This window comes from Rhinopithecus roxellana, chromosome 12 (genome assembly GCF_007565055.1).
Source record: "Rhinopithecus roxellana isolate Shanxi Qingling chromosome 12, ASM756505v1, whole genome shotgun sequence".
In the NCBI taxonomy this organism is placed as follows: Eukaryota; Metazoa; Chordata; class Mammalia; order Primates; family Cercopithecidae; genus Rhinopithecus; species Rhinopithecus roxellana.
The window spans coordinates 6759481-6771308 of NC_044560.1; the positions used below are offsets into that span (position 1 = coordinate 6759481).

The following is an 11828-nucleotide window of genomic DNA, read 5'->3' on the forward strand; positions in this document are numbered from 1 at the left end:
GGCGGTGGGGTGGGACTCGGGGGAGGAGGGTGGTCCTGGCAGACCTGAGGCAAGAAGACGATCGCTTGAGCCCAGGAATTCGATCATGCCACTGCACTCCAGCCCAGGTGACAGAGCAAGACCCTGTCTCTAGAAATAAATAAAAATTAAATTAAAAATTAAAGTTCCTTCTGTCCAGAGGTGAACTGAGGAGGGGCCAAGAGACTGGGGAGTGGGGAGAAGGAGCAGTGGAAGGTCTTTGCCCTAGCCCGGGTGAAAGAACGATGTGACTTGGACCAGCATGGGGATGGAGAAGACAGAAGTAGATACACTTGAAGGATATTGGTGATACCATGGGGGAGAGGAAATAGGAGCGTTTCTGCTACTGTTAATAATAAAACAGAACTAGGCCAGGTGCGGTAGCTCATGCCTGTAAACCCAGCACTTTGGGAAGCTGGGGCAGGTGGATCACTTGAGGTCAGGAGTTGGAGACCAGCCTGGCCAACATGGTGAAACCCCGTTTCTACTAAAAATACAAAAAAAGAAAAAATTATCTGGGCATGGTGGTGCGCACCTATAATTCCAGCTATTTGGGAGGCTGAAGCAGGAGAATCTCTTGAACCTGAGAGGCAGAAGTTGCAATGAGCTGAGATCACACCACTACACTCCAGCCTGGGTGACAGAGTGAGACCATCTCCAAAAAAAAAAAAAAAAACATGCAAAACAGAAAAGTTACCTTTCTGAATCAGAATGAAAAGCAAATGTTTTATATAAGAAAAATTTAACCAGGGCAAAATACTGTGTTAGCACCACACCACAAAGCAGGCAGGCACATCTCCGGGTCATTCTGTGACCAGATAATGATACCAGAACTTCAGTCACTACTGGCCTCACCTCTGCTAGGAATGTTCTAGAATTTTAAAGTTTTGCCATGGGCCTCTTTTGTACAGGCTGCTAATGACTTCTCCTCATCCATAAATCCATTTGGTCAGTGCCTCTTCTGTAGTAATAGAATTGGGAGCAAATCTGTGGCTGCCCAAAATAAAGACATTTCTCCATTGCTCTTGCAGTCAGTACAGACATAAAGTTCCGCGTAATGCAATGTATGCAAGATGCCATATGGCAGGCAGCTTCCAGAAACTTTGCTCTCTTAGCTTTGCCTCTTTCTCCATCCTGCTTCCTGGAATGGAGATGCCACCAGCTTGGGCCTTGAGATTGAAACCACATAGGACAGAGCACCAAGCTCAGAGGAGCTGGGACCCCTTCCCCTGTGGAGCACCATCCCAGCTCCCCACCACCAACCTGACTTAGTAGGCAAGAAAAATACTTCTCCATTTTGTTTTCCGTTACTTGCAGCTGAAACTGTTTCTCACTGGTCAAACTATTAACTGCATGCCTGAAAATCTGTTAGGACAGGAAACAGGAAGATATTCTACCAAAGCCCCCGGTGGTACAAATGGCGGAGTCTGTTCTGCCTCACTCGGTAAGTGCTTCTGCGCTGTGAGTTAGTTAGTTCATTTGCAGATGGTAAACAAGAGAATGCTAGCCGGGTGCGGTGGCTCACACCTGTAATCCCAGCACTTTGGGAGGCCAAGGCAGGCAGATTACAGGAGTTCAACACCAGACTGGCTAACATGGTGAAAACCGGTCTCTATTAAAAATACAAAACTTAGCCAGGCTTGGTGGCAGGAGCCTGTAACCCCAGCTACTCAGGAGGCTGAGGCAGGAGAATCGCTTGACCCCAGGTGGTGGAGATGGCAGGGGGCTGAGATCAAGCCACTGCACTTCAGCCTGGGTGACAGTGCACAAAACTCCATCTCCAAAAATAAAAAAAAATAAAAAAAATAAAATAATACTGTCAGTAGAATGCAGAAACTGTGTTTGTGTTCTTAGCAGCATGTTCATATAATAGTTGGAGGTGGTGGTGGGGCAGAGCAGGGCAAGCATTCTCTCAACAAAAGAGCAAGGCTTAGCAACTGTAAACCAAAAAGTATCTGAGACAGGTCTCAATCAATTTAGTAGTTTATTTTGCCAAGGTTAAGGATATGCCCAGAAGAAAAAAGCAGAATCTCAGAAACAGTCTGTGGTCTGTGCCTTTCTCCAAAGATGAGTTTGAGGGCTTCAGTATTTAAAGAAAAGCTGGCTGGAGGGGAAAGAGAGGATGGTCATCCACATGTTACAAAAGAAAAGGTACAAGTAGAGGAATCATCATTTACATGTCTGTCTCTTGCTCAGGAAATCAGCACTTTACAGAAAGTAAGGTGAACACAGAGTAGCTCCTTGTGGGGATATTTAACCTTTTATCTGTCGCTGTCTGCTTAGGAACAAAAGGAAAGACAGCTCTTTGCATGACTCAGCTTTCAGCTTAATTTTGTTTCCTTTTTGGCAGAGTGAATTGGGGTCCTGAGTTTTTTATTTTCCTTTCACACAACACATGAAGACCTTAGAGAGAAAACGCTGCAGATTCTGCAGCGCTCTGGGCTGGTTTTGTGATTTCAAGAAGCGCTTTCTCCTGTAATCCTAGCATTTTGGGAGGCTGAGGCAGGAGGATCGCTTGAGCCCAGGAGTTCGAGACCAGCCTGGGCAACATAGTGAGACCTTATCTCTACAAATAATAAAAAATTATCCGGGCATGGTGATGTGCACCTGTAGTCCCAGCTACTCGAGAGGCTGAGGCAGAAGAACTGCTTGAGCCAGGAACTTCAGGCTACAGTGAGCTGTGACTGAGCCACAGAACTCAGCTTGAGCAACAGAGTGAGATCCTGTCTCAAAAAACAAAACAAAAAAAGAAGTGCTTTCCAGGCTTTCTGTGGAGTCCTAATTAGGGAAATGGAGTCAGGTTGGCAGCACCAGGGGAAAGCAAAAGAGAAAGCAAATAAGCTATAAATCTGCCTTTCTTCATGGTCCAGGACAGATAAACAAAGAGGAAGCACATGAGTTATAGGTCTGTCTGTGTTTATGTCCCAGGAAGTGTAGCCCTCCTGAGCAAATTACACACACAACTCACAAACTTCCCGCTTAACATCAAACGCCTCAATTTATCAAACATCCCGGCTGACAGAAGAAGGCAGGTTATCTCCTGCAGCCGTGGTGTTATCCATCATCCCAAGAACCATCCTATAAAATCTCCAGCAAGCCTTTGTTTCCTTGCAGTCTGCTCCTCTTCTGCTGATACCGCCCGTTGCCTCCTTGCAACATATTTTCCTACTTTCTCTAATAAATCTATCTTTCTCTACCTACAACTGTCTTGGTAAATGCTTTTACTCCCATGCCACTGGTCCAGACAGTTGTCACTGCCCTGTGACCCTTTCAATAATCTTAAACTAAATGGTGGAGTTAGGAGGACAGTTGAAGACATTTTAATATGTAATTTGTTTGTTTTAACTGTTTGTAGCCTGAATTGGATTTTCAATTTTTTTTTTTTTTTGAGGCGAAGTCTTGCTCTTGTTCCCCAGGCTGGAGTGCAATGGTGTGATCTCAACTCACTGCAACCTCGGCCTCCCGAGTTCAAGCGATTCTCCTTCCTCAACCTCCTGAGTAGTTGGGATTACCAGGGCTTGCCACCATGCCCAGTTAATTTTTTGTACTTTTAGTAGAGACAGGGTTTCACCATGTTGGTCAGGCTGGTCTCAAACTCCTGACCTCAGGTGATCCACCCGCCTTGGCCTCCCAAAGTGCTGGGATTACAGGCGTGAGCCCTGTGCCCGGCTTTTTTTTTTTTTGGAGATGGAGTCTTGCTGTGTTGCCCAGGCTTGGGTGCAGTGGCACGATCTTGGCTCACTGCAACCTCCACCTCCCAGATTCAAGCGATTCTCCTGCCTCAGCCTCCCGAGTAACTGAAATTACAGACACGTGCCACCACGCCTGGCTAATTTTTGTATTTTTAGTAGAGGCGGAGTTTCGCCATGTTGACTAGGCTGGTCTTGAGCTCCTAACCCCAAATGATCTGCCCTCCTCGGCCTCCCAAAGTGCTAGGATTACAGGTGTGAGCCACCGCACCTGGCCAGATTTTCAATTTTGATGAAACAGCTCTACTAGGAGTGAAAGACCCAAAGATCCTAACCTGAGAAGAGAAAGCTCTCCACCCCATGGCAGTGGAGATCTGCCCTAGCTGCTGTGCTTATCAAGACTGCATTTATACTTGTTTGTGTTCAGATTGTAAAACTGCATAGGATTCAAATGGTCCTTGCCAGTCCTTTCTCCCCTTAAGCCCTGTTATTTTTGTGTGTCACTTGGTAGAATGTCTTGTTCTTTAGGAACATGTATCTCACGTGATAGCAGAAATGCCTACATGTGCCTTTGAGGCATAAAACGGGGTTGTTATCAAGGTGGTGTCTATATTTGCCTTGCTTGATTGATGGGGAGAGGAAATGGCTGTTGGCCACACCCACTTATTAATCTAAAGGGAAAAACTGAGGTGAAATCCATACAAGTAGAGAGTTTATTTGGGCCAAGTTTGAGGACTGCACCCCGGGAGCACAGATTCAAGTTGCCCTGAATGTATGTTCCTATCAGCAATAGTTACAAGTGTGGTGGTTTTTTTTTTTTTTTTTGAGATGGAGTCTCACTCTTGTTGCCCAGACTAGAATGCAGTGGCATGATCTCGGCTCACCACAACCTCCGTCTCCTGGGTTTAAGCAGTTCTCCTGCCTCAGCCTTCCTAGTAGCTGGGATTATAGGCGCCTGTCACCACGCCTGGCTAATTTTGTATTTTTACTAAAGATAGGGTTTCACCATGTTGGCCAGGCTGGTCTTGAACTCCTGACCTCGTGATCTGCTCGCCTCGGTCTCCCAAAGTGCTGGGATTATAGGCGTGAGCCACTATGCGCAGCCTTACAAATGGGTTTTTAAAAGAAAAAAGAAAGGCTGGACACAGTGGCTCATGCCTCTAATCCCAGCACTTTGGGAGGCTGAGGCAGGCAGATCCCTTGAGCTTAGGAGTTCAAGACTAGTCTGGCCAAAATGGCAAGACCCCATCTCTACAAAAATACAAAAATTAGCCAGGCATGGTGCTGCACGCCTGTAGTCCCAGCCACTTGGGAGGCTGGAGTGGAAGGATCGCTTGAGCCTGGGAGGCGGAGGTTGCAGTGAACTGAGATAACCACTGCACTCCTGCCTGCACAACAGAGTCAAAACCTGTCTCAAAAAGAAAGAAAGAAAGAAAGAAAGAGAGAGGGAGGGAGGGAGGGAGGGAGGGAGGAAGGAAGGAAGGAAGGAAGGAAGGAAGGAAGGAAGGAAGGAAGGAAGGGCGGGCCAGGCGCAGTGGCTCACGCCTGTAATACCAGCACTTTGGGAGGCTAAGGTGGGTGGATCACCTGAGGTCAGGAGTTCGAGACCAGCCTGGCCAACATAGCGAAACCCCATCTCCACTAAAAATACAAAAACAAAGGAAAAAAATTAGCTCGGCGTGGTGGTGGGCACCTGTAATTCCAGCTACTTGGGAGGCTGAGGCAGGATAATCATTTGAACCTGGTTGCAGTGAGCTGAGATTGTCCCATTGCGTTCCAGCCTGGACAACAAGGGTGAAACAGGGAGAGAGGGAGGAAGGGAGAAAGGGAAGGAGGGAGGGAGGGAGGGAGGGAAAGGAGGAGGGAGGGAGGAAGGCAGGAAGGCAGGAAGGCAGGGAGGCAGGGAGGCAGGAAGGCAGGAAGGAAGGCAGGAAGGAAGGCAGGAAGGAAGGAAGGAAGGAAGGGAGGGAGGGAGGGAGGGAGGGAGGGAGGGGTGGGCAATGGGAATGTTGGTCCTGATCCAGACCCCAAGAGAAGGTTCTTGGACTTCGTGTGAGAAAGAATTCGGGGTGAGTCCATAGAGTAAGGTGAAAGCAAGTTTATCAAGAAAGTAAAGAAATAAAACAAGGCTACTCCATAGGCAGAGCAGTGGTCTGGGCTGCTCAACTGATTATAATTAGTTCTAGTTCTTTGCTAAACAAGGGGAGGATTACCCCAGAACTGAGGGCTCCTCCCGCTTTTAGACCATATAGGGTAACTTCCTGAGGTTGCCATGGCATTTGTAAACTGTCATGGCACTGGTGGGAATGTCTTTTAGCAGGCTAATGTATTATAATTAGCATATAATGAGCAGTGAGGAAAACCAGAGGTCACTTTCATCACCATCTTGGTTTCAGTGGGGTTTTGTGGCTTCTTTACCACATCCTTTCATCAGCAAGGTTTTTGTGACCTTGTGCTGACTTCCTATTTCATGCTGTGACTAAGAATGCCTTAACCTCCTGGGAATGCAGCCCAGTAGGTCACGGCCTCACTTTACTCAGTCCCTATTCAAGATGGAGTCACTCTGGTTCCAATGCCTCGGACAGGAGGAGGGTAAGGAATACAAGACTACATATTGGGCCGGGCGCGGTGGCTCAAGCCTGTAATCCCAGCACTTTGGGAGGCCGAGACAGGCGGATCACGAGGTCAGGAGATCGTGACCATCCTGGCTAACACGGTGAAACCCCATCTCTACTAAAAAATACAAAAAAACTAGCCGGGCGAGGTGGCGGGCACCTGTAGTCCCAGCTACTCAGGAGGCTGAGGCAGGAGAATGGCGTAAACCTGGGAGGCGGAGCTTGCAGTGAGCTGAGATCCAGCCACTGCACTCCAGCCTGGGCGACAGAGCGAGACTCTGTCTCAAAAAAAAAAAAAAAAAAAAAAAAAAAAAAAGGACTACGTATTGGATGCAGTGTACAGCGCTTGGATGATGGGTGCACCAAAATCCCAGAAATTACCACTAACGAATTTATCCATGTAACCAAAAACCACTTGTATCTCCCAAAACTATTGAAAAACATTTTATTTAAAGAGGAGACAGTTCTTTACCAAGAATTTACATCAAAACCATGTAAACTGTAGATCGACTCTACATTGTTCTTTGTACCATGAATTCCAAAACCCTGAAGAAAATGGGCGAGGCAGCTATCAGGAACAAAGTATCTTCAAATAACTTCCCTGGACGTGGGTGGGGAAGTGACTCAAGGTCCCACTCACGTCTCTCTGGGCCTAATAAATTTTGCGAACCTCACAGGGCACACACTGCTTGGCTGTTTTTCTTTTCCCACATTCCGGGTTTAGGTAAGGGAGGAATCATTAACAGGTCAGAGTGGACCTGACCACCCCACAGTGCTCTTGCTTTGCTTTTGGCACAGGCAGTGTTTCTTGTCTGGGGAAGGGAGAGGGGTGCATCCAGTTGGTTGACACAGGACCTCCCAACCCCGGTGCCCACGTGCGGTGTCTCCCTCTTCCTCTTTTGCGAATAGCCACACCCCACCTTGGGCATGCCACCTGGCCCCGGGAACCCAAGTCTGCAGGGAGGGGCCAGAAAACGTGCCCCTTCGAGTGTATCTTCCTTCAGGAGCCAGTTCCTTATTCTGTCCTCACTTGAGCTCCCTTCCAAGCTCCTACTAGATGTCCCCGAGGCAGAGAGGTTGCTGATCACACTTTGACATGCCTGGGTTGTAAACTTCAGAGACATGACAAAGTGCCTATGTGTTTTCTTACCAAGAACAGAATTTGACCTCGCCTATCAGAGAGTGCACGTGCCCAGGAAGGGCGTGCTCCTGGAGAAACACAGGCAGAAGGCGTGAAAGCCGGGGCAGCAGAGGCTCTTCAGGACTCAAGGGGCTTCTGTTGGTTACACATTACCCTGAATAGACACTCCTCTTTTTATTTTTGATTTATTTGTTTATTTTGTTGAGACAGAGTCTCATTCTGTTGCCCAGGCTGGAGTACAGTGGCGTGATCTCGGCTCCCTGCAACCTTTGCCTCCTGGGTTCAAGCGATTCTCTTGCCTCAGCCTCCTCAATAGCTGGGATTATAGGCGTGAGCCACTATGCTCAGCTAATTTTTTGAATTTTCAGTAGAGATGGGGTTTCACCATGTTGGCCAGGCTGGTCTTGAACTCCCAACCTCAGGTGATCTGCCCGCCTCGGCCTCCCAAAGTGCTGGGATTACAGGTGTGAGCCACCATGCCCAGCCGATACCCCTCTTGTTAAAAACACCATAACATCATTTACTTAACTGTGCTTTTTAAAATAAATGTGCAGTTGGTTTGTGGTAAGTATATTCACATTGTTATGAAACAGATCTCCAGAACCTTTTCATCTTGCAAAACTGAAACTCCATCCCCATTAAACAACTACTCCCCATTTTCCCTCCCCAAAGCCCCTGGTAACCACCATTCTGCTTTTCTGCTTCTACGAGATTGGGCGCTCACGATACCTCATGTAAGTAGGATCATGCAGTATTTGTCTTTTTGTAACTGATTTCTGAAGACTTAGAGGATGTCTTCATGAGTCCTTCCTGTTGTAACATGGAACAAGATTGCCTTCCTTTCTAAGGCTGGATCATATTCCATTGTGCACACACCACATCTGGTTTACTCATTTATCTGTCAGCAGTCACTTGGGTTGCCTCTATTAATACCTTTGGCAATTGTAAGAAATGCAGCTATGTGCATGGGTGTACAAGTATCTTGATGAGCCCCCACTTTCAGTTATTTTGGATATGTACCCAGAAGTGGGATTGCTGGATCACATGGTAATTCAAATTTTTAATTTTTTTTAGGAATCACCATTCTGTTTTCCACGGTAGCTACACCATTTTACATTCTCACCAGCAGTATATAACAGTTTCAATTTCTCCACATCCTCACCAACACTTGTTATTTTCTGGGTGGTTGTTGTTGTTATTGTTGTTGTTGTTTTTGGTAGTAGCCATCCTAACAGGTGTGAGGCGATCTCTCATTGTGGTTTTGATTTGCTTTTCCCTAGTGATGAGTGATGTTGAGCATCTTTTCACGTTCGTGTTGACCATCCATACATCTTTAGAGAAATGTCTATTCAAGTTCTTTCCTAATGAGACCACTCTCTTGGATCACAGAAAATGAGACCAGGCAGGCCATAAATAATATCCAGTGTTGTGCAGGAGCCAGCTTATGTATAATGTGAATAAATAAATCAAAGCTGTTGGAAATTGGAATTATTTTGAGTCTTTTTTTGTTTGTTTGTTTTTTGAGGCAGAGTCTCGCTCTGTCGCCCGGGCTGGAGTGCAGTGGCACGATCTCGGCTCACTGCAAGCTCCACCTCCCGGGTTTACGCCATTCTCCTGCCTCAGCCTCCTGAGTAGCTGGGACTACAGGCGCCCGCCACCTCGCCCGGCTAGTTTTTGTATTTTTAGTAGAGATGAGGTTTCACCGTGTTAGCCAGGATGGTCTCGATCTCCTGACATCGTGATCCACCCGTCTCGGCCTCCCAAAGTGCTGGGATTACAGGCTTGAGCCACCACGCCCGGCCTATTTTGAGTCTTAAAGGAAGGTGCTTATAGGACCTTTAACCCCTCTCGCCTGGGCCGACAGGTGTGAGTCACTCCGCCTGGCCATGAATACACTCCTTTCAACTGGATTCTGATTCTTTAGATCATTTCAGTTTGCCAATAACCTCATCAAAATGAAAAACCGGCGGGTGAGGTTGCTCACGCCTGCAAACTCAGCACCTCAGAGGCCGAGGCGGGCAAATCACTTGAGCTCAGGAGTTAAGACTGGCCTGGGCGATGTGGTGAAACTTCATCTGTACAAAAAATACTAAAAAAAAAAAAAAAAAAAAAGCTAGCTGAGGGTGATGGCACATGTCCTTGTTCCCAGCTCCTCAGGAGGCTAAGATGGGAGGATCACTTGAGCCTGAGTGGTCAGGGCTGGAGTGGGCTGTGATCATACCACTGCACTCCAGGCCAGGCTACAGCGTGAGACCTTGTTTCAGGGGAAAAAAAAAAAAAAAAAAAAAAAAACACGACCAAAACAAAACCCACACTTTTGTGCTTCAAAAGACATTGTCAAGAAAGTAAAAAGATGAGCTGGGTACAGTGGCATGTGCCTATATTCCCAGAGACTTGGGAGGCTGAGGCAGGAGAGATCAGGAGTTCAAGTCCAGCCTGGGCAATGGAGATAGACCCCTTCTCTTAAAAAAAAAAAAAAAAAAAGAAAAAGTAAAAAGACAAGAGACCAGAAGAAAAATTTTTGCAAATCATATATCTTATAAGGGTCTAGTATCCAGAATATATAAAGAACTCTTACAACTCAACAACAAAAGACAAACAACCCAATTCAAAATGGGCAAAACACTTGAATAGATTATTTTCTCCAAAGAAGATATGCAGATGACCAAGACGCACATTGAAAAGATACTTGGCATCATTACTCACTAGAGAAATGCAAATCAAAAACAAAATGAGGCATCATTTCACACATTAGGATGACTATCATACTTAAAAAAAAAAGGAAATTAATTAGTGTTGGTGGTCAGGTGAGGTGGCTCACACCTATAATCCCAGCACTTTGGGAAGCTGAGGTGGGTGGATCACTTTAGCCCAGGAGTTCAAGACCAGCCTGGGCAACATAGAAAACCCTGTCTCTACTAAAAATAGAAAAATTAGCCAGGTGTGGTGGTGCACACCTGTAATCCCAGCTACTTGGGAGGCCGAGGCATGAGAATTGCTTGAACTCAGGAGGTGGAGGTTGCAGTGATCTGAGATTGCACCACTGCTCCCCAGCCTGGGAGACAGAGCAAGACTCTGTGTCCAAAAAATAAAATAAAACAAATGTTGGTTAGAATGTGGAAAAATTAGAACTCTTGTACCTTGCTGATGGGAATGTAAAATGGTTCAGGTACTGAGTAAAACAGTTTGGCAGTTCCTCAAAAAGTTAAACATAGAATTACCATATGACCCAGCAATTCTACTAGATGTATACCCAAAAAGAATGAAAAACATGTACTCAAGCAAATACACGTGCATATATGTTCATAGCAGCAGTATTTACGATCGCCAAAAGGGGGAAACAGCCCAAATGTCCATCAGTTGATGAACAGATAGGCAAATTGTGGCACATACACAATGGAATACTATACAGCTGTAAGAAGAAGTGAGCCAGGCACAGGGGTGCATGCCTGTAGTCCCAGCTCCCCAGGAGGCTGAGGTGGGAGGATCAGTTGAGTCCCAGAGTTCAAGTCTAGCCTTGGCAACACAGGGAGATCCTGTCTCTAAAAAGAAAAGAAAAAAAAAAAAAAAAACAGAAGTACTGATACGTGCTATATGAGCTTCAAAAACATGCTGAGTGAAAGAAGCCAGACAGAAAAAGGTTGCATATTGTACGATTCCATTTATGTGAAAAATACAGAATAGGTAAATCCATAGAGAATGCAGATTGATGGTCTGGGGAAAGGCTCCTACGTTGTTGAACGTGCCCAGTTGTGGGTGTGCAGCCTTGTACCAGGCAGCCCAATCCTGACCTAAGTAAATTCCCAGAAGTCCTTCCTGGATTTTGAATTTGTAGTAAGAGCTGTGGGCATTCTAGCAGCAGTTCGATGATCATGTATGATACCGCAAACAGGACAAAAAAAAAAAAAAATGCAGATTGGTGGTTGCCAGGGGCTGGGGTGGGGGTAATGAGAAGTGACAGCTAATAGACACCTTTTCCTTTTGGGGTGAAGAAATAGATGAAGTTATTCATTAATTGTGCAACCCTGTGAATATACTAAATGCTGTCAAATTGTTCACTTTCAAATGGTTAATTTCATGTTATGTAAATTTCACCTCAATAAAAAAAAGAAATCAATACTAGCCTGGGTAACACAGCAAGACTCTGTCTCAAAAAAAATTTTTTTAAAGACAACTACTTTGCTGGGACATCATTTATCTACAACTTACAGAACTGTAAGCTCAAATGCAATGCAAGGGCAGGGCCCTGCTGAATCGGGAAGAATATGCTTTAAGCAATGCAATTTTCCACTAAAGTGCACATTTTCCTCCATGGTTTGAACTCTGCCATGGTGAAAATGAGACAGGAATAATACAGGGTGATTG

At 45.9% G+C, this 11828-nt stretch overlaps 1 non-coding gene across 1 annotated transcript; it reads left to right on the forward strand.

Annotated features, from left to right (window-relative positions):
* Nucleotides 1-11172: 11172 nt before the first annotated feature.
* LOC115892564 lies at nt 11173-11357 on the forward strand. Its single transcript, XR_004052433.1, has one exon.
* The last annotated feature ends 471 nt before the right edge of the window (nt 11358-11828 follow it).